Below are 26,869 nucleotides of genomic sequence, written 5' to 3'. Positions count from 1 at the left end.
AGAAATCAAGAGATGATTTAATTAAGATAAATTCAGATTAGTTTGTAAAGAAAAGTTCTGAAATCTTAAGACTTCCCTTTTTTGTATTGAAAGTGACAGTTGAGGGGCCCCTAGGTGGTGAATAGAGCACTGGCCCTGAAGTCAGGAGGACCTGAGTTCAAGTCCAGCGTCAGACCAAACAGTTGACATTTACTAGCTGGGTGACCCTGGGCAAGTCACTTAACTCCAATTGCCAAAAAAATTAAAAAAAAAAAAAGAAAGTGACAGTTGAAAAGAATGGTTATCAGTTCAAAATTAGTAGGGATACTGGTACTATATGTGCTGGGGACATCATGTATTTCCTTCAACAACGGAATCCTAAGCCTGCTACTAGTCTCTGTGGAAAACAATGTTAAAACTGACTTTGATTTGGTTGACTTTTGATACACCAAGATTTTTGGAAGCCATTATGAAGGACTCAGGGCAGATAGATGGCACGCTAGATAGAATCCTGGGCCTGAAATCAGGAAGACTCATCTTCCTAAGTTCAAATCTGGTCTCCAACACCTACTACCTGTGTGATCCTGGGCAAGTCACTTCACCCTGTTTGCCTCAGTTTCCTCATCTGTAAAATGAGCTGGAGAAGGAAATGGCAAACCACTCCAGTATGTTTGCCAAGAAAACCCCAAATGGGGTTAGGAAGAGTCAGACACGACTGAAATTCCTTGACAGCAACAACCACAAAGAAGGCTCTGGATTTAAGAATACAGTGAAAGACCAAACTGCCCATCAATTGACACAATGCATTTGCACGTACTAGAGATAGGAGAATGAACATTTTTATTTCAGAATCATATTGTGATGGTTGCTTGTAATTATTTGTATTTAAAGTGAATTGTACACATAAAAGATATTATACTAAAATTATCACAAATTATAAAAATAAATTTTGAGTCAATATAATTTACCACCTGAGCTTTCTAATGTTAATTCTCCATTTTCTCCTCTAGCTGATTTTCACTCACCCCTAAATGAATGTGTGATTTTTACTTGAAGTGCCAAAACTTGTATTATTTCACTAACTTTTTAATTTCCTTTGCTAATTAAAAGGAAAGCATTTGGTGCCTTTGTATGAAAACTAGTGTAGAGGTGTACAGAAACTACACGTGGACTATTCTGCCCCCATTTGTTAAAAAAAGCTTTAGTGTAATTTATACATATGCCTGACTTCTGGAAACATCCATTTTGGTGAGGAAAACATAATAAATGACCTTGTGAAAATCAAGGGATGATTTGGGTATGATAAAATCAAATAGTTTGTGAAGAAAAGTGAGCAAACCTTGAGACTTCTCTCTTGTATATTGAAAGTGACAGTTCAAAAGAGTCTCTATGAGCTTAGAGCTAGCAGGAACCTTGGTGCTGCATTCTGGGGGTGCTCATATATTTCCTGAGATTTTCCCCATTCTTTCTAAGAAGAAAGAGTTGAATGTACTGTCAGACCTGAATTGTTTTTGGTAAAAACTATAAGAATATTCAGATCCACTTCTTGTTTTTGATTTATTGTTGTTTGCAAAGGCTTTTTGAAATTTCTTTTTATCACCAGTGATAGTTTGACTTGATTATTACCAACTCATTAGAATTTAAAAAATGGAGATCCTCCTTGGTAAAGATTCTCACTGTTTTGGTGAGGAGCTACCTTGAGATCTCACTATTTGTGAGTATATATGTAAAGGGGAAGGGGGACTGAGGGAGAGGTTACAGAAGGTCATTTGGGATTTCTTCCCAGTGAGAATGTTGGGAAAACTCAGAAAGAGGTTGAAGATGGCATTGGCTTGGTGGTGATGTACTCTGTGTTGGAAACTCTAAGCTTACTAAGATGTGCAAACCTATCTTTATCTTTATGTTAACCGTGTTTTTATTGTTCACTTATTATATGCCAGGCACTTTATGTGCCAGGGATACAAGGAAAGACCCTTAGGAGCCCAGATTCTAATGCTGGAGACAGTTCGCAAACATTTTTGCATGTACAGTGTCCTGGGAAGGTAAACTCCCAGGGTAAGGGCATAGGAGAGAAGACCGGGAAAGGCCTTCTGCAGAAGATGGGATTTGAGATGAGTCTTGAGTGAAGCTAGGGGGTGGAGGGGAAGAAAAGCATTCATTAAGTGCCTACTACGTGTCAGGCTCTGTGCTAAGTACTTTACAAATAGGGAAAACATTCCAGCCATGGGGGGCAGCCAAATGAAAAGGCTGTCCTGTGTGAGGAGGAGCAAAAAGGTCATTGTTGCTGAATGAAGTATGAGGAGAAATGCAGAGGTGGGTTTGTGAAGGGTTTTAAAGGCCAAACAGGATTTCATAATTTGATTCTGGAGGTAATAGGGAGCCACTGGAGTTTATTGAGTGAAGGGGGTGAGGGTGAGTGGTAAGACCTACGACTTTAGAAAAATCACTTTGTTCAGCTGAGTGGAGGGTGGATTGGAGTGGGAGGAGAATTAGGCCAGGGATACCAGGAAGGAAACTGCTATAGTAGCCAGTATATTGATGGCTCATAATTGATTTTTGTACCTATAATGAGTATACCAGTATTCAAATAAGAAACTCTAGAATGGAATCTTTAAAAGGTACATTTTCATGACTTTAATTATATGTCAGAGTTTCATTAGCTCTATTCCCAGGACAAATAGCATTTAAACATTTATAGAAATTCAGGTTTAATGTATAAGCTCATAAGTGCTTAATTCTTGTTAGCTTCTCTGTGGTTTTCAAATGATGTCTGTTTCACTGTGTTGTTGAGGCTCAAACACAAAGCTATGATATGTTCATTTTCTTCCATTTATCAGCAGTTTGTGTGTCAGAAAGACAGAATAATACCTCCTCAAGCCTGCCCCCAACAAACAATCAAAATATGACCTTTTTGCATTTCAGATAGTTCTATGTTCTGTGAATAAGACAATAGATTTAGAGTTGGAAGGGATTTCCAGGTTGTCTGGTCCAGTTGTCATACAGAATTAGAAATAGGCTACTAAATTGTATATTGACTTAGAAAACCACGTATTAACATTATCTATGTTCTAGTGTATTTTTATTTATTTTGTTAAATATTTCCCTGTTACATTTTAATCTGGTTTGGGCTGTACTCCAGAGTTTTTCCCTGGAGTGTTTACAACTTTGGGCTATGAGAATTTGAATCCTGCTTCAGGTTCTAATCACATTTCTGTCACCAAACTAGCTATATGACCTTGGGCAAGTCTTTTAACTTAGTTTCCTTCTGTTTAAAATGGGTGTAATAATATCACCTACCTCATGGAGTTATTGTGAGGATCAAATGAGATAACATCGTATGTAAAGTGCTTTGCAAACTTAACTCTAAATGCTAGGTATTATTATATATACCTTTAGGCCTAAAGAGTATTTCAAATCATCTAAGAAAGGGAAAAAAAAACAAAACAAAACTCCAAATACCCAAGACTTAAAATACTGGAGCACATATTTTAGGAAATGAATGGTGACACAAGTTAGTATTTTTATAGGAAGCAGAGAAGAAAACTTTTTTTTGTTTTATATGCATATGTATGTGATAATAGAAATATACATATACGATATATTTTTATTTATTATATATTCTATTTTTATGTGTGTATATGTGTGTATACATATGTGTGTGTGTATATATGTATATATATAGATAGATATCTACACATATATTCATGTATTTATTTATTTGTTGTTATTTTTCCTCAGGCCTAATGATAGGGCAATTGGTAAAAATTGGAACTGTTGACTTTACATTAAGCTCATTGTAAATGGGAAAGTTTTGGTTGGCAGAAAAGAACAATCTGGTTCCCACCATGCAAGAGCTTAGACTCAGTTAAAGTTCTAGGCCAGACTTGAACCTTGGCTCACTCTGGGAATACCTGCTTTGTACTGGGCTTACTTTCATTTTTATTTTTGACTCTGTGCTGACTTAGCATCTTCCTCCAGCTGCTCCCATAGAAGTTTCCCTTTTGAGATGAATCATTAGCATCCCATGATAATTAATCCTAATCCCTTCAACATTTTTCCTCTTCAAGTTTAGGATTGTGTGTATGTTTTTGTGTTTGTTCTAACATACATATGTTATTTTGTGACAGTATTAGAATTTAGGTGTTCCTGTTGGACTTTGAATGATTTGTGAAGTACATATAAAATATTGTCATAGTCACTAAAGATTTCTTAGATATACAAACTGCTTGCCTGATATAAATAACGTGCTTTCCTTGATGACACAGAATCTGCCAATGAGATTTTGTCACAAACTGTCTGTTCTCTTTTTGGGCCTTATTCCTGCCAAAAAAAAAAAAAGTTCTGATACTGAGGAGTGCTACAGTACTTCCTTTGACCTGTAATGCTTGTAAAGGGTAGTCAATAAGAGGGCCATCCCCTTAGTTCAAAATCTAGGGTGACAAAACTTTATAGTAAAATGGCATGCTTGAAAGAAAACATCTTTGTTGCACTTTATGGTATTTTACACAATGTAATAAATTATAATAATAGTTATCCAGTGAGTTCTGAGGTTTAATTAGGACAGGCCTCTAAACCAGACACAGTTGAAAGGAGATTGACTTAATCTGGTTAACCATAGACTCTATGAAAGCCCAGCATCTGTATTCTCCGAACTTTGGATTTTCCTGTAGTATCTAATGGGCACACGAAGCTACTTCAGTAGCTTATTTAGTATACTAATTGACAGAGTTCAGTGAACATACCTCTTTAATGTTTGACATGGTCGTTGGCTACAATGGGCATATTTTTATTTTGGGATTCTAGATTTAGACCTTTTGTAGTTTAGTAGATTACTTGTGTCTGACTCTTTGTGACCCTCTATGGGCTGTTCTTGGCAGAGATACTGGAATGGTTTGCCATTTCCTTCTCCAGCTCATTTTACAGATGAAGAAACTCAGGCAGACAGGGTTAAGTGACTTGCCTAAGGTCACACAGCTAATAAGTGTCTGAGGTCAAATTTGAATTCAGGTCCTCCTGACTCCAGGGCTGGTACTCCATCTACTACACCACCTAGCTGCCCCAGATTTAGAGCCAGAAGGGACTTTAGATGTAGTCTTTTCTAACCTCTTCATTTTATAGTTGAGAAGAGTAAGGTCCAGATTGGTTTAAGTGACTTAACCAAGGTGGTAAGTAACAGAGATGATTTGAACCCAGGTCCTTTGCTTCTGAATATGGTACATTATCTAGAAACTGTAGTTGATAGGAAAAAATACCCTAAATTGAAGGATTGTTGTAGCCTCCTATTGTTTGCAAAGGTTTTTATTAACATTTATTAACATAAATGCCAAGATACTCTAACATCATAGCTTTTCAGTGATGCTTTCATCACTATACATATTCAATTTCATTTATTATTAGATTTCATCTAGTTGACCTCTTTTTATATCTGATTAAGCTGATGCCCTGGTAAACTACATGACTTATCAAGGCCATAGAGCTTGGTTAGTATTTGCCTTGGGACAAGAACTTTTGTTCTTTTGACACTGAGTTTCTTATTCCTTCCAATGCGCCATCGTGGTGATGCCCAAATGAGTATTCTGATCCTGCTCTAATTAGGTACACTATGGATCTGCTTTTGTGTCCCAGGCTTGTCCTTCCATACTTCCTTTTCTTAGCAGAATCTTTGTATCATATGACACTTCCCTCAGCAGAATCAAGCCAAGGAGGGAAGAAATGATGGCCAACAAGAGCAGAACTGAGTACAGTTCTGACATAAAGTTTGAGAGGGCACCTAAATCTTTTTTTTTTTAATCTGGGAATCCATGAGTGTTTGGAATGTGTGTGCTGTTTTATGTAGTTTAAAATAAATTTGTTTAGAAAAATTAGTGAAGTTACAAGGGTCCATTTTTTATGATTATTTCATCTACTATTCATAAGTTTTGATCCATATTAACTTGATAGAAACTAAGGAAGCACCACAAGGTGATGTAAAGAAAATTGAATTTGGAGCCAGAGAACTTGGGTTCAATTACTAGCTCTGGGCCTACTACTTTTATTGCCTTGGGCAAATCTTTTAACTCTTCTGGGCTTTAATTTTTCCTCATCTGTAAAATCATCACCATCATTACTTTTTTCTCATCTGCTTAATAATAATAGCAACAATAACAACTAACATTTGTATAGTGCTTGCTACATGCAAGATACTGTGGTAAGTGCTTTACAGTAAGTATCTCATAGAACCACCCTGGGAGGTAGGCGCTATTATTGTCCCATTTTACAGCTAAGAAAACTGAGGCAGACAGAGGCTAGGTGACTTGCCTAGGATCACACAGCTAAGTGTCTGATGTCACATTTGAACTCAGGTCTTCCTGACTCCATTCCCTATCATTATCTACTGGGCCATCTACATGGAGCAGTTGGACTAGATGACCTCTAGAAGTTCCTTCTACCTCCATCTCTATGATCCTGTTGCTTTTGCTTTCATAATTTCTCCATTGGGACAATCAATGTGTCTTGACCGCACCAGGAGCCAGTTTTCGCCTGCTTCACATTTAGATTGATAGAGAAGGCCATGTGGCTAATTTGTTAAAAATTTGTGAGAGTGAGGCAGAAAAGGCTAGTGGCCAGAGTGTGGTGGTAATTGACCTAAAAGGCCAGAGTTCTGTCTTCCTGGGTCTACTTCTTAAATAATTGGTTTCAGACAGCTCATTTCAGTACTGAGTATATATTTTCCTACCCACTATAGTTCCTATAGAATGTATCAGGTTCAGACGCAAAGGGGAACCTAGATTCAAATCATCTCTGCTGATTACCACCTTTGTTCAGCCCCTTAAATTTCTCTTGGCCTCATGTCTCCTCAATCTCATATTTTAGATTCTGCAAGTGAGTTGATTTAAGATTCACATGCTTGATCTTCTTTAGTCAACTCTGCTTTTTTGGATTTGTATATTTCTGGTTGCTATGATCATGCCCCAAAATTAAGAATTTTTTTTTAACAAGCAGCAGGTGGTCCTCTTCAAATCTGCCAGTTCAAATGTTTTTTGCCTCTAAAGATGGACTGAAAGTAATTGTATCTGGCGTGTTGTGAAGTAAAATGGTCTCCACTGCTAATTATTGCATGTCCATGACTTTGTTCTATGCAGTTTCCCATTTTAATTCAAGAAGTAAGCGTCTGTAAATGTGTGTGTGTGCTAAATATTCCTCTTCCTATCAGTAGACTAGACAGAAATAAAGAGACAGAGTAATTATACTCTTTCTTCCTTCCTTCTTCCTTCTAGTAGCTTGTTTCCTCCTTCCTCTGTTGTATTTATTGTAAATTGAAAACAAGTATTTGGTTTGTTAAGACTGAAAAACAATTTATTGTAGGAGCAGGGTACTTGTAGGAGGGAGTGGTCTCATCATAGCAACATGATCTAGTGGCTTGAGAATGTTTATTCTGAAGGATTGATACTTTATTTTTAAAAAATGGGGTATCCTACGTAATGCTGGTTTTTAAATCAAAATATCTGAAAGGGATATGGGTAGGAACTTAACTTTTTAACCTTGCAAGATTTAAATTGAACCCCATTTGTTGTCTTTGTGATCAGTTTTTCCATTTCTTTCTCCATCACATGTACCACTTAAGTGTGTTATCACTTTAGGGGACTTTATTTCTTTTTTTTCCCCAATGAGTCACATCACTCTATAGAGACCAGTGAGAGAGCCATGTACTAGTGCCAGCAATGATAACAGACTTGGAGAAAATGAGAACATTAAAATAGAAACATGCAGAAGAAGAAACAGTGTCAAACTCTAACTAAAAGACATACCTGGGAGGCTAAAGAAAGACACCTGTAGATGGCCCAGCTCTTATGGGCCTAAATAGGTTTTTGCTGTGTTTTCCAGCTGGAATGGGCAAAAGGTTGAGTTGGCCTTTACTGCAGGATTCTGTCATGCTCAGCTGATACATTGCCTTCTTTGGTTGGAGAGGCCACGGCCCTCTACCACCCAAACCAGATCTCTTCATTAATATTGAGGCTGGCTTTTTTGTCCTAATACAGTATCAGTGAAATCTAAATTGGGAATTGGGTCTACTGAGCAGAGACAAAATTAGGATTGAGTAAGAATGGTGTGCAGTAGGGGAAAGCAGGGGTTAATATTGCTCTTAAGTGGTTGTTGGGTCCTTATATATTGACTCACATGGTAACTGCAAGAACTTTTTTCTTTCTTGGGGGCGAAGGAAGGCACTCCGGATACCATTGTATTTCCTGATTGGCAGAGGATGAAGAGCATTAAGTATAAAAATATTAATTTTTCCTATCCTGTGCCCTCATCCACAAAATAAGAGGGTTGTACCAGATGACCTTTGAGTGTTATCATTATATTTTTTTATCTCACAATAGATAAAGTCTTGCCTTTTATTTTAGTAAGTCCTCCTACTCAATTCTTTTTGACTATATTTTAGCAATTGCCATTTGCAGTGATATCTTCATTTAGGGCTCTGGAGCATTATTAAAAGCAGCTCTAAAGATGTTGACAATTCTGATTTTCTTCTATTCTTTTTTTGGAGTTCTGTACCCAAATACATTGGATATACAATGCCACATTTGTAAGAATACTGAATATACTAATTACAATCAAAGATGTACAGAATGGTAAGCTACTCCCAATATTTAACGATATGTCTGTTTAGTATCTTCTTTGCTCCCAAATATAAGGAAACTCCTCTAACCTCTCCCCTAATCTCTCATCTTTAATGTTTAATTGTGTTTTCTACATTGTAAACTTGTAGAATCTACTCTTTCTAAGATTGCTCATTGTTTATTTGATAGCATATTCTCTTTTTCTTCATTCCATTAATGAGGAAGTATTACTTGTTTATAGTGGAGCTTACTGGCTTTTTATTTTAATTTTTGGTGTGGTTTTGTAGTGAGAAATCATAAAGGGATTTTTTTTTGTGAAATTAGCTTATAAGGGAGGAAAAACCTAGTATTTCTGGTGATGGGGTTACATGGAGAGCCTTAACATAAACTAAATTTAGGATTTAGATTAGACAGTGGGCTATACTTATTATAGTAGACTATGGACAGTTCTCTATACAGTGGAGAGAACACTAAATTAGGAATTAAAACATTTGGGCCCTAGTCCAGGCCATTCTATGTACTAGGTCTGGGATTATTTTTCTTTGGATCCAGTTTCCTCCTCTCTAAAATTAGGTGCTTGGATCAGATGTTTTTTGCAGTTCTCACAAAGATAGGACACAGACCTTTCCTTCATTGATCTTTATAATAAGCTTGCCAAATTTTTTACTGGTAGGAAACTTTTTTCCTTCCCTATCACATTTTGAGTTTGCCTTAAAATGCAATTGATGAAGCTATTGTAAGTTCAGAAAGTAAAGTAGAGATACAAATGGAGAGCATTTGATTGCGATCGAAAACAGGCTGGTTTTGTGGTTAAAGGGCATCACTGAAGAGGCAGTGGCTAGGAGTCTTTTGTTGGGCATGTTTCTGAGTGGGCTGGGAGTTTCAGGTCATCACTGAGTCATTTTGAAGGGCGCAAAGCAAGTTATAATACATTGTGTTGTGTATATTATGTGCTGGACCCTGTGCTAAGTACTTCACAAATATTATAGGGAGGTGTTATTATTATGCCCATTTTGCAGTCCAAGAAACTGAGGTAAATAGAGATTAAGTGATTTGTCCAGGGACATACAAATAGGGTCTGAGGCTGGATTAAAACTAAGATAGTCCTGATTCCAGGTCCAGGTCGTTATCTAGGCTTGTCTGGATAGGATGAGTCACACACACACATGTTTGAGATATTTATAGGATTTGAGGGGGCAAGCAAAACCAAGGCCAAAGTGAGGTATTAGCAAAATTAAGTAATAGATTGAAGGAGGGGTCTACACTCCTGTAAAAAGTTCTTGAACATTTTGAGTGCCCCTCCAATTCATTGTGGGCTGGCCCCATCCTTCTGATATTCCAGATGAGCTGTAGCTTAAATTGAGGCCAGAACTGGTCCTGTGTATAATTCAGCACAATGTCTTTTGTATTCAGAGTATTTTGATCTTGAGTTTATAGGAAACTTGAGAAGATGTTATTTATAGGAAACTTAAGAAGAGACTAAGTAAAAAGATCCCTCCCCAGTCCATATTGTATATCTGTCTGATATCCTCTTTCCCCTTTGTAGTTCTTCACTGCAGTTTGTCATCATTCATCTCTCCTTTGCCCTATGGATAAATAGACAACACACTTTATTTTCTATTTTTGCAATGAATTGGCAAACAGTAGAAGTGCTGAGTAAAATCCTTTTGGGTTATAGAATAAGCTTGCAAAGAAACAAGGGAGTCAACGTGTTAACAAACTAAGCACTATGCTAGACACTAATGAAGACACAAATGAAACTATCCCTACCCTCAACAGCTTATGTATTTTTAGAGGTAGAGAGGCCAAAAGTAAGTATACAGAAAATCAATACTAAAGACATTGGGGGATGCTATCAGCTGGGAGTGGGGTGGGACAGAAAGGTCTAATGTTAAACAGGTGCCATGTACAATTCAGCTTAGCATCTCTAACATCCCGATATTTTGATTATCCATTGTTTGACCTGAGCTTTGAAGGAAACTAGGGCTCAGTCAAGAGATAGAGATGAGAAGGGGCAAATCTTCCAATGGCCCTTCCCACAACATGATTCTGCTCTGTTAAGGATATCGGAAGATAATGCAGTGGGGCTTTGGTGAGTTTGTAAAAAAGCATAATATCTTGGTAATATAATTAGGGTAAAGAATTTAAGTGAATCTTGGTAGGACCAATGCTCAGTTGCTCTGAGCAGATTTTCTGTTTATCTGTCTCAAAAGAAAATCATAGCATACTTTTTTTTAATGACTCAAGAAACAAGATGGAAAGCCCAATTATTTTCTTCATTTGCTTGGATCAGCTTCTAATGATTCATATTTTATCACTAGTCTTCTCTAGTTTTTAATAGCTCTGTTTCTAACCACTTTTTTCTGTTATTGGTGTTTCTACCCTCAACCTTTATTATAGAACCTAGGTAAAAGAGTCTGCTCTCCTAAGTAGAACTTGGAGTTATTTTATGAATAGCTATCATTTATATTACAGAAGTACACAGATAGATTGGTTTATTGATTTTTTTTGCATCAAAGAGTTGTTAGAATTAAACTTAATTAGGAGAATTCTCCCTAGTGTAAATTGGTAGCAAAAAGTTGAAATTGAACTGCCCTTAAATACCACAATTAGTCTTTAAATACTTTCATTCATTAAAGTTTGTATTGCTGCCAAAGTAAATATTTATGCTTACCCATGAAACATAGGACTTTAAAATAGCAATACAATATCTGCAATTTTTAGTGGGTTTTGTTTGTTTGTGTTAAGGTCTTGTCTTCTTCTGGGAAGGGAAATGTCCAGGGAGAAAGTAACTGGATGAGGTTCAATAAGTAGCTGAGGGTCCTTTCTGCCTATTTCCCGTATTGACTAATTTTAGATGCTTATGGAATGTGTTTTACTACATGTATTTTAGGAATATGCTCTTTAGGTTACCCATATGATAAAGGTCAGGTTAGTAGTGGGCAGCTACGTGGTAGAGTGCATGGAGAGTGGGCTTGGAGTCAGGACGACTCATCTTTCTGAGTTCAAATGTAGCCTCAGACACTTGCTAGCTGTGTGATCTATGGCAAGTCACTTAACCCTGTTTGCCTAAGTTTCCTCATCTGTAAAATGAGCTGGAGAAGGAAATGGCAAACCCCTCCAGTATCCTGCCAAGAAAACCCCAAATGGGGTCGTGAAGAGTCAGACACAACTGAACAACAACAATCTCCTGATAGTGTGGTACCATGACAAGAACACTGACTATAGAATTGGGAATACCTTTGTGTGCCAGACATTGTGCTAAGTGCTTTATAGATATTATCTCATTTGATCCTCACAATAGTCTTGGGAAGTAGGGGCTATTATATCCCCACTTTACAGTTGAGGAAACTGAGGCATACTTGCCCAGAGTAACACAGGTATCTGGGGGAGTTCAACTACATTGCGTCTGAGGTCCCTTTCTGTTTTAGTCTTGTGCTCTAGATACTTAGACTTGACTAATGTTTGTTAATGAAGTGTTCTACCTTGTACTTTTTTTTTTACTGTAAAATGTTTATACTTTTAAAAAATATCAGAGATTGTTGCTTATTAGGTGCCTAAGTACTTTTTTTTTGCTTTAAGGCTATGAGTATATAGTTGGTGCTTTGTCCTATTTTCCTTCAAAATCCAAGTCACTTAGAATAGCTGCTTTTGTGGTCCTTTTTGAGATAGTTTTTCCTCTTTCTTTCTGTCTTTATTTTTTGGCTTATGGATGAATTCACAAAATACCCATACCATGGACTTGGGACTACTTAATGGATCAGCTTTCACTCTGTCCTGCTGAGATGCTTCATCTACTACTGTTTCCATTGGTAGTTATCCACAGTAACACAATTCTTATGGCTTTTAAAAAATAGTTTAATCTGAATGGGTAATGTATTCTATTATGGAAATGAAAGAGTACTTCTATTCAAGTAGTCATACCCTCCCTGTGTCAGAGGGACACAAAAGAGGTGGTAGGTGAGGATGGTGTATACTTTGCATTTAATCCATGTCTGCTTAGCTGTGTTCACAATAACAAAGAAGATGAACTACCTGGGTGCTGAGAAAATAACGTGGTTCAGCAAAGCACAATGAGCTATACTGACATTTTTGAGTTAGTTTGATGACTCTGGCTAAATGGATGTAGCCCTAGATGACTGAGACCTGAGTCACAGAGATTTTGGAAAATTTCCCAGGATGATAGAAGATCTTTGGGCTAGACTGTACCTAGGCATTCAGGAGAGCTATTTGTTTTGGGTTCCAGCAGCTTTAAGGCAAGGGCTCCCACTTAAATTTTGGGGTGCCAGATTGGAGGTAGGAGGAAATGAGACACCAAGTGGATGAGTGTACATGTCAGTGAGCATGTAGGTGTAGACTGGTCTGGTAGGTATAGACTGAAGTAGTATTAGTAGTAGTATTAGCAGTACTAGTAATAGGTATAAACTGAAGTAGTAGTAGTAGTAGTAGTAGCAGCAGCAACAGCAGCAGCAGTAGTAGTAGCAGTAGTAGTAGTAGCAGCAGCAGTAGTAGTAGTAGCAGTAGTAGTGGTAGTGATAGTAGTAGCAGTATAGTAGTAGTAGTAGCAGCAGCAGCAGCAGCAGTAGCAGTAATGTCTACTTTGTGCCAGGAACTGAGCTAAATGCTTTACAAATATTTCATACATCATAAAGTTGTGGCAGTTGGTGAGAATGAAGTCCAGTCACCTCTTTGTATTTTCCCATTTCCCCAGAGCATGATGTTGGGTAAATTCTTCCCTGAATTTTTAATCTGACTTTAAACTTTTTTTTTAATCCTCTAGCTGGTTGAGAGGAAGGCATAGGGAAAAAGGAAAAGAAATGACCTTGGCTATGAGCTCCATTGTAGCTATCTCTACCCTGTTTATATGCGTATAGGTTTTTTAATATCATTTGCTACATGGCCATTGACTGGTATTGTCTGATCTTATAAGTACAGTTTGAGACCAAGAGAGGTCTCCTGAGGAAAAAAAAAATGTTTTTCCTGGTTTTACTCTGGGGTAAGGACTGAGCCTTTTAAACATAAGAGGGTTTCTGCACAGAAAGGAAGGCAAGGGAGGAAGGAAGGAAAGAAATAACCATTTATTAAGCATTTAATGTGTTCCAGGCACTGTGTTAATCTCCTTTCAAATATCTCATTTGATCCTCACAACAACCCTGTGAATTGGTGCTATTATTATCTCCATTTTACATATTAGGAAACAGAATCAGGCAGTAAGTAGTTAAGTGACTTGCCCAAGCTGACACAGCTAGCCAGTGTCTGAAGTTGCATTTGAACTCAAGTCTTTCTGACTCCAGGCCCAGTGCTCTATCAGCGTCTGCTGTGCCTTCTAGCTTCCCATTTAGAAGGTACAGGTCTGACCATGTCACTTCCTTTTACTGATAAATCTTCAGTGGCTCTTTATTTTCCATATAACAGTAGTTCTCAAAATGTGCTCAGGACCAAGACCTAGGAGTGTAGGGGTGTAGGTGAGGTGGCTATTTTTATAATAATATTTAAATATTAAATAATATTAAATAAATATAATAATAAATATAATATATAATATAAACAATATTGAAATAATTAATATTTTATAATAGGGTTAAGATTTTAGTTTCTAATATGGTAAATATTGATGGATATAACCCATATAAATAGAAGCTTTGGGGGAAAGATTCATAAATAATTTTTTAAGATTATAAAGGCATGTTGAGACCACAGAGTTTAAGAACCACTGCCATATTGGATAAAACAAAAGCTCCACAATCTTCATGTAAAACCTTCCACAATCTGGCTTCAGCCCTTAACTTTCTAGACTTCATATTTTTAGTCCTTTTTAATACATTCAATATTCCGGCCAAACTGGACCACCAGCTGTTGCCTAAACTTGTATTTCTAGTTTCTGAGTGACTTCACACATGTCATTCCCCACCATACCTAGAATATATTCTCCTCTTACCTCTGCTTTTCATAATTATCATATTTCTTTGATGTTCAGCTCAGGTACCATTTTCTACCAGAGGTGTTCACCAAGCCCCTCAGTTGGTTGTATTTTTTACCCTCCGAAAATTACCTTTTGTTTACTTATCTGTCATATACTGTAAACCAGAGGTGTCTAACCCAAATAAACATGAAGGGGTCACTAAAACATACATAAGGGCAGCCTCTTGACTCAGAAAACCCACAAATATATATTATGTTTTCTTGGATTTTTATTTATTTTGTTAATTATTTCCAGTGCCTCACTTGGCAGTGTTTTGGGCCAAGACTAAAGCGTTTGACACCTCAGTTGTAGACTATAAATTGCAGAGAATGTGCCAAGAATCCGCTTTTGAACATACCTAGCTACTTCTAAGGGAAAAAAAAAGTAGGAATTTGTTAGCTTATTCTAGTGAATTTTTCCCTACTAAATTCTCTGATCTTGAAATATGTCACTTCTGATTTGCATGAATACACTGCCTTGATGCAAAAGCAAGATTTTTATTTTGATCTTTTGCTCTTCTCTGGTTTACCAGTCTCACAGCCTACTTTTTCCTTCTACATAATTAGACTAAACCCTACACATGACTCTGAGATATCCTACAAGAGTGGATTGGGGACTGAAGTGAAGCATGACCCGAGACCTGTCTAAGTCATGGGCCAGATAAAGCAGCCAGTAATCCTGAAAGCAGGGGCCCCAAGCAGGAACACTATTTGTTGCTCATGTGAAAGTTTCTAGAATGATGACTGTGATGATGGGTGTGGGAACCGTTAGAGTTAAGGAGAACAATGGCGCTATTAACATGTTTTATATCCTTACATGGGAAAGACTAGCTAATTCCGCCATCTTCTGCCAATATGATAAGACGACATTAGTAGATCACATATGTGAGTGAGCCTTTGCAAAGTCCACATTCCTAACCCTTGCCCACAGATCTTTTTCCGTTTATTTAGTCAACAACCTAAGAAAAAAAGTCATAAAGCATTTAAAAGAAGCTAGCTTTGGAAAGAGCCTGCCTATATATCCAGTTATCTTTCTTACCTCATTCTGCCATCAATATTCCCACCATGCTTTAAAGAAAAACAACATAGAAGGAGTAATCAGACTGCTGTTATGGCTCTCTGCCTACATTCCATCCTTGTTCTCCTTGTGATATAAATAGCCATGTGAAATTGCAAAGTAAATGTGTGTGTTGAAGCCTAAGTACTTAACTATTGTTGAGAATTAGATATTACACAAAAGTGGTATATAATTCACCACTGAAAGAGACTCTTGAAACTAGATAATGGTTTACTTGAAATTTGTAAACATGTTTGGTAATTCAGGCTGACATCTTATCCATGATTTAGATACATGTATCAAATGTGCCTCCTTTAAATGGAGGAAAAGCCATTTACAGAGATACCTGTGTCCCTCCTGCCTCACTCTGCCCCCAACACCTTTTTTTTTCCTTTGGATGTATTTACAACTTGTTGATATTTTTCTATAAATTTAATTAAGGAGACATTTATTTTGATTGTTTTTTAAAATTTTTTTTCTCTTCTGGTTTGTTTCAGTTACTACCTCTTGATGTGCTTAACTAATCAAACAGTGGTTGGTTGTCAAGTGGAAACAGCATTTGGGCATTGTCAAGTGGTCTGGTTTTGAACATATTTTCTTGAATCCGTTGTTATGGATTTTGGCTACCCATGAACTTAGTTTGTCTTCAGGGTAATATTTAGTTACTTGGCTCTCTTGAGGATTCCTACTAGATCAAAAAAATTAAATAATATATGCTCCATATTTATAGTTTGCATGGGGCCTAGCACAGTCATTGAGTCATAGAATTTTAGAGCTGGATAAGACCTTAGGGATACCTAGTCCCTTAATTTTTCAAATGGGGAAACTGAGGCCAAGATTTGTAGTAACTTTTCCAGGGACACGCAGTTTAAGTGACACATGGTAAGTATTCAGTAAATATATACATATATATGTATATACACATACACGCATATACACATATATGTATATATGTGTGTGTGTGTGTGTGTGTATATATATATATGTGTGTGTGTGTGTATATGGAGAGAGACAGTGAGATTGAATAATTTGAGAAGTAGGATGCCAGAGGCAACTTTCTTAGTGGAAGGGAGAAGGGGTGTGTGTGTGTGTGTGTGTGTGTATGTATCTGTCAAAGTTCTATATGAGATGTGGGGCATCATCAACTCATCTGTGATTTATAATCATCTATAATTGCTTGAGGTACTGGAAGATGAAGTGAATTGACCTATGGACATCCTGGTGAGACTGAACATGAATTCGGCTCTCTCTGATTTCCATTGTGCTAAGCTAGGTCACCTTTCAATATTAGAATTTCTTGATCTGAAGTGTGTGGCATAGCTAGTTATTTAGGATTTAGTTTTTCAACAGGGAATATGACATCTCAAAAAATGGTCTGTTTATGCTTTCTATATGGCATTCATGGTATTGTCTTATTTGCATTTAGAACTATTATTGGGCAATGAGGAGACAGTCAGACGTAAGACCTTATGTTTCCACAAGGATGAACTCTCTTAAATAAAAGAAATATGATTGTTTTAATTTCCTAGAAAGAGAGAGTTAAACAACTGATTTACAATAAAACACCATGCTACTTAAGCATTGCCCTAACCTAGTTCAGAAACTTGGAGTCTGTAAATTTGTTTATTAAACCTTTTGATAACTATTGCAGTGTAGTTGGTTTTCCTTGTAATCTCGTGCATTTTATTTTATTCATTTAAAACATTATTGTGAGAAGGAATCCACAGGCTTTGCCAGATTGTCAAACAGGGAAAACTCTCTCACACATACACTTACATAGAGATTAAGAATTTTGACAGAGTTAGGGGGTTTTGAACTAGGTTGAAGATTTTTGTAATTTTTTTTCTCTTTGTAAAGAAAAATTGTTGACTTTACTTTCTCAGAACTCCTTTCCCCCACTAGGAAAAAGAGGCTGATAACCCATTGATAAGAACAAAGAACTAGATCCTTGTTTCCCAACAGGTGTAGTCTTCACGCACCGCTTGCTTTTGGGGTCCTATATCTGATGAATAGACATAGGGTTTAGAGGAAAGGATTCTGGCTTCCAAGAAGCCTTAGAGCTTTCTACTGACATAGCTGGGCCCTCCTCCTTCTGTAACAATATGGCAGCACCTAAGGTTTTTGCTGTTGTTTGTATTTGCTTTGCCCAGTTGAAAACTCCCCCCCCCTTCTGGAGGCAAAAATATAACAGAAGACAATAACTGGTTGCCTTATATAAACTACCTGTATATTCAGAAATTAAACAAAACTTTCTAGTTCTGACTGCTACATAGAGAATCTGCTGTTTCCTTTCCTGTCGGTAAACAAAAAGCATTCAGTTAAAAGAGTGGGAAATTAGTTATTTACAGGATGTTTGCTGTATCAGAGGAAGGAAAAGTGCCTTTTACAGAAGTGAATCTATTGTGTTGGGGATATTACAGCTTAATTAAGTACAACTTCTAGACATGGGAAATTAACTGAAAAAAAATACACACTAACAGTCATTGTTTTAATCAGAGCTTTAAGAGCTTATTTCCTATATTTAAAGTTTAGAATTTTATAATGTGTCAGCATAGCATAGTAGAGTATGGAAAAACAGAAAGTTGATAATGAAGGCAGAAAATTTGCTCTTCTCATCACCTCCCCTCATACCCCAAAACCACTTCCAAGTAAAAAACCCTAATGAAATATATTAATGCCAAGATGTTATATATCAGTGTATTTTGCTTATGAGACATTATTTTGAGAGTTTTACATATTTGAAAATTTGAGTGAGCTTAATTGTCTTGGGTAGTAATCTAATTAAATAGGGCTAGGCTGAGATGGTAGATTTTCTGCAAGTGAAACCAGTTAGATTGTTGGCCAAGGTGATAAAATAGAAGAGAGATTATTGGATTTAGAAGATTTGAGTTCTATGTCATATTCCCCCCAAGCTTTTTCACCTTAGGCAAGTCATTTCCTTATCTCGGGGATTCAGTTTCCTTATCTGTAAAATAGCACTAGCAATCTCAGATGAAGATCAAATGATACATAATGTTTGTATTATTCTTCTTAACCACCAAACTCTGTGCTAATGAAAGATGCAAACTGTAAATAATGAGAGATTGCCCAGGTCAGAGAATAATTTTGGATACTATACACTCATAGTCTTTCTGGTTTTTTTTTTCTCCTTGTTAAAAACAAACAAACAAACAAAATCTCACTTGGAGCTCATGAATCTAAGCCCTGTTTGCAGAAAGTTATACCACTTAAAGAGAAGGAATAATTATCTTTAGTCATCAGCAGTTACTAAAAGATGCAAGGAACAGTGCAGTTTTAGTTCTTAGAACATTTTATATTTACTTAAAATTAAGCCTAGTTGTGAAAAAAGATCCATTTAAAGCGGTCAGAGAGTGTAGGCTTACCATGTTAATCAGTCTGATTTCCATGAAGGTTGGGGTGGGTAATTGGCCATCAGCCATTTCGTATCTGTTAAACATGATCTATCACTATAAAAGGGGTTAGTTCTTATTGGCTCTACAGGGTAGAATTAGTACCACCAGGTAGGTATTATCGGAACACTAATTCCAACTCAATATGGTAGGGGGGGAGGGAGCTCCCAAACAATTTTATAACATCTAGGACTCTCCAAAAGTGCAGTGTTGCCAATGCCTTGGAAAGTAGTGATTCCTGAATCATGATATGTCTTTTTTTTTTTTGGAAGCTAGATGAAAAATTGAGCTATTTGTTGTACCTGAGCCAGCAGATTTTTTAGGTTGTTGCAGCTAGAATATTATTATCATTAGCATCATTATTATTATCATTATCATTATGTTTCATCAGACCTCTGAGCCTCTAAAATCCCTTGAAAATCAGAAATTATGATTTATGTTTGTGCTTTTGTTCAAATAGAGGAACATCACCTTTAAAGGAGTTATCTACCCCATTGCTTCACTGTCAAATGAGGATAGATAGGTACCAAGTTGATCTCACTCATATGGTTTGCCAATATTTATATATAAAGCCGTTTTATCTTAATATAATTCAGTATTAAAATGAACATAGAATTATGTTACTGTGACACTTATGTACTGTGCCATTCTGTTCTTGCAGGTTTCTCGTTTTCCTTGGAATGATAATCAGGCACTGAAGACAGGCACCTTATTTCCATTCCATACAAGGTAAGATTCTCCAGGGAGGTGATTCATTCATAGACATCTACTCAGTCTAAGCAAATGAGGGGGCGAGTAACAGCTGACTTCTTGAGAAATGGGTTTATGAGAACCATTTATTCTCTTCTGAGCTGTTAATGCTTCCTTTTTTCAAATTTCCTGAACTATTTAGTCATGCCTATTCCCTACACTTGAGTAGATGGACTTTTCTTCCCTCCTTTTTTTGCAGAGTTGGGAGGAAAGTTGTAGAATGTTGCATATTCTGTTAGGCTCAGGTGATGTAATGATGATGAGTAATAATAATGATAATAATAATAATAAGAGGTAGCATTTATGTAGCACTTGCTATGTGCCAGGCACTGCGCTAAGTGCTGTATAATTATCATCTCCTTTGATATTCACAACAACCCTGGGAGTTAGGTGCTGTTATTATCCTTATTTTGCAGATGAAGAAACTGAGGCAGGCAAAAGTTAAATGACTTGCTTAGGGTCACAGAGCTAGTAAATGTCTAAGTCAAATTTTAATTGGGGTCTTCCAGACTCCAGGCCCAGCATTCTATCTTCACCTAGTTGTTCCAGGAATTAAAAAGGGTCATAATCAGGAAACAGTTGTCAGATAGAAGTAGTCTCCTCAAGAAAAAATTTGAAATAAACATGAGATGGACTATGTCATTACATTTTTTTTAAATAAGAGCTTTTGTTTTTACATCACTTTAATTTGCAAATATATTTTTCTTCTCTTCTACACCAGAGAGCCAACCCTCATAACAAGCAATAAACAAACAAGAGGAAAATCAGTTTGTTCAGCAAAAATAACCAACATATAAACTGAGTCTGACATTCATATGGTATTCTACCCCTGAAGCTCCCCACCTATGCATGGAAGGGCCAAGCTTGGCCATTATAATTATTTTGTTCAGTTTTGTTTTGCTCTTTCCATTTGCCTTATTGTAGTCCTGGTGTATATATTTCTGGTTCTGTTATGCATCAGTTCGTGTAAGTTTCCTCATGCTGCTCTGTATTCATACTATTCATCATTTCTTACAACACAGCAATCATGCATGACAGCTTTCTCAGCCATTCCCCAACTAAGGGGGTATCATCTTTTTCCCCCTAGTTCTTTGCTGGCATAAAAAGTATAGCTATGAATTGTTGATATGTATGGGACCTTTCTTTCTTGTGTTTGACCTCCCTGGGGTATACATAACAGTGAGAACCTCTCTCCATACAAAGTTTATGAATATCTTAGTTACCTTTTTAAAAAACCCTCAGCAATTCCAAATTGCTTTTGAAAATGATTGAACCATTTCATTTCTGGTCGGGTTTTACTTTAAGAAAGTTCATACCAAATAGTGACTTTAGGAAGCAAGAAAATTTGGGAATTGATTCAATGAAATTTAGTTTGGGTACAACTTTCCAGGAACCTGTTTTACAAGTGAAATAATATTAATGTATGTTTTCAAGGGATGGAATTATAATTTTTCTAACTCTTGAAATATCAAAATGTTGATATCTGTATATTTGGAGACATTGAGAGGCAGATGTTGGATAGAAAATGATGACCCAGGGTATATGATAGGCTTGTGTTAGACTGTAACATGGTAGGGAAAGGGTGGGGATACTTCACTGTGGTCCCCATGGTAAACTTTATGAAGAGGTGAAACTTGCCAAAGCAGTATTGTATTTCCCTCCGTATCGGGCAATAGACTGGAAACTGGCAAAATACTAGTCTTATGAAAAATTTGGTCTCTGTCTTGGCGCCTGGTATTACCAAGAAATTGACTTACTAAACAGTGAGTTTGTAGTAATAAGTTATTTTCTTATAATGTCTTCTCTCATAAATGTTTGGGGCTTCCTTTTGGAAATCCCCAAATTAATTCCATTGTTGGATGTTCTGAAAAGATTGTGATCACCTAAGCATACTTTTCAAGAAATATATTGAATAAACTAGTGTTTTCTTTGCCCAGTCTGTTTAATGAATATCACATAAAAATAATGTGTGGCTTGGTGATGCAGGTTTTATGAAAAAACTGGATAGTGGAAGGAATATTCTTGTTTTGTTTACTCCAGACAAATTCCTTAGAAGAGGAAAAGAGATTTGTGATGGAGTTCCTTGTAATTCTGTTCAGTATACAACTTCTGGACAAAGAAAGAGTTGGGTGGAATAAGGATGGCAGTGAGACATGGGATCTCTTTAGTGACAGGAGAAAATTATAGGAGACAAATTCATCCTAATCTCCTCCCCTACCTTGTGCCATTATCTTTCCCTATGCTTTCATTGTTTTCATTTGGTTCACATCCATAGAATGCTTACCCAGAGTTTTCTACCTATTCAACCAGCAATTTGTATGACCACTATGTACTGTTTTATGCCATGTAATAATATTTTGTAATGACTAAGTCTTGAATACAAGGGAATGTATAGAAAAATACCAGGTACACTTTTTTTGGATGCTGAGCAAGATAAAAGGTGTAACGGTAGTTTTCCATTTTATAAGGTTCTCTGTAGATGAGCATAGGGTCAGTTGCCAAATCTCACTGTTCTAGGTAAAATAAACTATCCTCTGTACACTGGCTGAATGTTAGAACTTTATATATCACTTTATGGTTAAAAGATTCTACATACAGTATCTTACTAATTCCTTGCGCCAACATTGTGAGATAGGACCAAATATTTTCCCATGTTACTGATGAGAAAATTGGAGGCTCAGACTACACTGGTAATAAATATTAAAGTTGGAAAATTGGAGCCAATCTACTGACTACCCAGTCAGTGTTTTTACCATGTTACCTTTGCAAATCTTTTGTTTAATGAGAGTCCCTGTAATTCTTGGATGAGGTTGAAATTGGAGGTCAAAAGTAAAGAGTATTCCAGTGAAAACAAAGATAATGTGCCTTAAAATGACGGCAACAATGTGAATATTTATTGAGAATGCAGAGGGCAAAAGGTTGGGATCAGGTAAATGGTATACAGCTTCTGGACAAAGAAAAAGTTTGGTGGAATAAGGGTGGCAGTGAAACATGGGATTTCTTTAGTGTCAGGAGGAAATGATAGGAGACAGGAATATTTACTTTGATATAGACCTCTCACTGTGCACAGTCATACTCCAGTGACTCTTGTAATGCTTCCTTGATCAGGTCTGAAACCAATGTAATAAATAATTGTTTTTTTTTTTTTTTGTAGTAGCAATCGGGTGACCAAACTAAGTAGTATTGCATGCTTGCTGAACTGGCATCTGATAATCATCTCTCCATCCATTTCTCTCAGCAATGAGTAAAATACCTGCTTCTAGGAGGAAGCACTTTCTAACTTTTTCTCTGCTCATGAATGCCTTTCTTTGAAAGGATTTTCCTCAGGGGATCAAAAGGAAAGGTCAGTTTTGGTGAAGGCTGAAATGATGGGAAATAGCTAGGATTTGAAATGTGAGATCTTTTAAATATCTAGATATATATGCATAATATTTAGTTTCTTTTATTCAAAAATACTTTTTGTTGCTTGACATAAAAGATCTTGTCAATTGAAAAAATAGTATATGACTAGGAATAACTAATATTTGTATGATGCTTTATGTTTTACCAAGCATTTTTTTCATGTGTAATTTTATTTGATGTTGACAGTAGTTTTGTGAATTATAGTATAGATGTAATTGTCCCCATTTTACAAATGAGAAATCTGATGCTCAAAAAGATTTGCTGCCGTCCCTAAGTTATTAAGCTATTAAGTGTCAGAGTTTGGTCTTGAAATGTAATGTTCTTTCCACTACACTCTGGCTGACCAAATCAGAAGATAAGCCTTCTTATAATTATGCTGATAAGTTACTTATAGTTAAGCTGATAGATCTGCTTCAACTATGTGGAATCATATTTTAGATACTACATTAGTCTGAATATGTGTTGTACTTTCCTCCCAGTTCTGACATCCCAAATCCCAGTGCTGGCTGTCATCATGCTCCTAGTGTCACAGACTCACCTTAGACGTCCCCAGTCTCCCAAGGAAGGAGAAGCTTCCTCTTTGGCTGAACACCTCCTATGCCTGTGTTAGATGTTCTTGCTGTTGGTGCTACAAAGTAAAGGAGGCCATATTCTTCCCCTTTGCATATGTGCATGTAGGGGAGGTGGAGAGGCATGGTGGGCATTCTAAAAACCTAACTTCATGTTCCTTTGTGATAGAGATTTCTCTTCGAAGTCCATCACCATTTCTTAACCTCCCACGTATCAATGAAACTTTAGAGAAGATCACTAGGGGTTGATTGTGGAAAGAGATTTCATCTGTGCAAAAATTTTATACTTTGTTAACTTGGGGCTCTAATTTCCATTTGTAGATCAGTGATTCTAAAACTGCTGTTTGATCAGTAGAGCTTATTGTCTTGGACCCCTAAAAAAAGTAGAAGGAGGAAGGGGGCAGGGTGGTAAAAACTCAATGAGTAATAGGAGTTTCCAAGTTTTGTTACTGAGTAAAGAACTATCCCGTAAATGGAAAGGAGAGGGGGACTATGGGTGAAGAAAAGGACAGTGCATATGATCCATTTGTGTTGGCCTCTCCTCAGTTGTAAAAAGTTTGTATTTGTTCGCCATTCTGAATTTCCCCTGATTAACCTGGGGTCCCTTTAATTTGTGTTATAATGTCTGATTTTTTCAGTTTTTGAGTAGGAAAATTTGCTCTTTGAAAAAAGAATGGGTTTCTCCCAAATAAATCATTGTTTTTGTGTGGTAGTTTCATGTAGTATAATTATTTTTCAGTTAAAACACACATTTTAAAATATTTCTTTTCAGAGATCTCTAATTTTAGAGATGTAGCCTCTACTTGGCATTGGTCTGTCTTAAGACTAATATATATGCAAAGCTCCTGAACCTTTCCATGACAATGATAATTGTAGTCTCTCACCCTATCTTTTAACAAACAGTGGATACTTTGTTATGTTCACTAAATACAAGAAAATTACTTTTTTCATTTGCTTAATGTCTTTGCTATTTCAACCCAAGAGGTATGAGTGTAGCCATGTTTTCTTTCCTTTGCAGGGACCTTAAAAGCCCTTCATGAAATGTATCACTAAGGAGTTCATTGTGTAAAGTCTGTAGCCATTATATTGACATCATGGTTGACAGGGTGGCATAGTGACTAAGGATTTTCTTTCTGGTTTGGCCATGGACTCAGGGTGTAAACTTAAGCTGATGATGTAATCCTTTGATGTGTCCATTTCCCCACTGGCAGAGTTGGTAAATAGTAACATTGCTACCATAACAGGACTGGAAGCTTATTTGCTAGAGAGTTGTGGTACTTGGGTGGGGCAAAAGTAAGGCTGCTATTTAGACTAAGACCCTTTTGTTTGGAGACCAACTACTGTTTTCCCAAAGGTGGAAATGTCTCTATAAACTTGTGCTCTCAGGGGTATGTCTCACATTCTCCAGAGTTCTTGTAAGAACTTCAGATCCATCATGGGCATAACTTCATTGGAACGGGAGTGGGGATATGCTATCCTGTCACCTAGAAATACCTTCCACATAATACAGTATTGCTGTTACCATACACAGTGTTCTCTTGGTTCTGCTCACTTCACTTGACTTCAGTTCATATAAGTCTTCCAGATTTTTCGGAAAGCATCTTACTCATCATTTCTTATAGCACCATAGTATTCCAGCACAAATCAAACCGTATCTTGTTCAGTTACTCCCCAAATAATGAGTATCCCCTCAATTTCCAATTCTTTGCCACCACAAAAAGAGCTGCTATTAATATTTTGGACATGTAAAACTTTTTTCCTTTTTCTTTGATCTCTCTGGAGTATAGCCCTAGAAGTGGTGTTGCTGGGTCAGAGGGTATGCACAGTTTTATAGCCCTTTGGGCACAGTTCCAAATCGATCTCCAGAATGGAGAGCACCAACAATGCATTAGTGTCCCAATTTTTCCACATCTCCTTCAACATTTGTCATTTTCTTTTTTTGTCATGTTATCCAATCTGATAGATATGAGGTAGTACCTCAGAGTTTTTAAAATTTGTATTTCTCTAATTAATAGTGACTTACAGCATTTTTAATATAACTGTAGATATCTTTGATTTCTTCTTCTGATAACTGCTTGTTCAAATCTTTTGACCATTTGTCAATTGGTCAAAATTGGCCATTTATATTCTTATAAATTTGACTCAGTTCTCTATGTATTTGAGAAATGAGGTCTTTACCAGAGAAACTTGCTGTAAAAAAAAAAATTCCCCAGTTTCCTGCTGTTAATTTTGTTTGTGCAAATCTTTTTAATTTAATGTAATCAAAATTATCCATTTTGCATCCTGTAATGTTTTCTGTCTCTTATTTGGTCATAAATTCTTCCCTTATCCATAGATCTGATGGCAGAATTTTCCATGCTCCTCTATTTTGCTTATGATATCAACCTTAATGTCTAAATTGTGTACCTGTTTTGGCCTTCTCTTGGTATACAGTCTGAGATGTTGGTTTCTACCTAGTTTCTACCAAACTACTTTCCAGTTTTCCCAGCAGTTTTTGTCAAATAATGAATTCTTGACCAAAAAAACTTGCATCTTTGGGTTTATAAAAAAACAGATTACTATTGTCCTTTACTACTGTGTATTGTATACTTAATCTATTCTTCTAATTCACCAATCTCCTAGCCACTACCAGATTATTTTAATGATTACTATTTTGTGGCAGAGTTTGAGATCTGGTATTGCTAGGCCTCTTTCCTTCAATTTTTTTTATTTAGTCCCTTAGTATTCTTGACTTTTTATTTTTTCAGATGTGTGACCCAGAACTATGTATAGGCAATGAAACAAGTTTCTGCACCCTAATGCTAGCAAAGGGTCCTGTAGCCTCTTCCTGAGCAGTTGTCCAATGCCGTTACCTTCTGTGGGCTGAGAGCTGTTGAAGCTGTTCCTGGTGCAGCTGCCTCCAAGGCCTGCTGCTGGTGTTGACATAGCATACCTTGCTCTGCATTCCAGGCCAACCACCACCTTGGTGTGACAGACCTTTTCTACCAACTTCCTAAGTAGCCTTGGATTGTAAAAATTGTTTCACCCCAACCTATTGTTGATTGTGCTGCTCCAGAATTCAATTTGAGGCACTATTTTAAAGCTGTTTGGAGGGGAACTTGGTAGAGTTCAGGTGAGTTTCTGCCTCTACTCTGCCATCTT

The 26,869-nt window shown here is 36.7% G+C and overlaps 1 protein-coding gene across 7 annotated transcripts in view; it reads left to right on the top strand.

The window, feature by feature from the left end:
* LOC114050137 (signal-induced proliferation-associated 1-like protein 2) overlaps positions 1 to 26,869 on the top strand; it is a 257,408-nt gene that overhangs the window by 41,954 nt on the left and 188,585 nt on the right. For all 7 annotated transcript variants that reach the window (XM_027871725.1, XM_027871723.1, XM_027871722.1 and 4 more), the window contains exon 2: positions 19,669 to 19,736. The gene's annotated coding sequence lies outside the window, so the exon portion shown is untranslated. The remainder of the gene's footprint in view (positions 1 to 19,668; positions 19,737 to 26,869) is intronic.

The sequence above is a fragment of the Vombatus ursinus genome, unplaced genomic scaffold, assembly GCF_900497805.2.
Source record: "Vombatus ursinus unplaced genomic scaffold, bare-nosed wombat genome assembly UNPS02014798.1, whole genome shotgun sequence".
Taxonomy (NCBI): domain Eukaryota; kingdom Metazoa; phylum Chordata; class Mammalia; order Diprotodontia; family Vombatidae; genus Vombatus; species Vombatus ursinus.
This window is presented reverse-complemented; position numbering and strand designations above follow the sequence as displayed.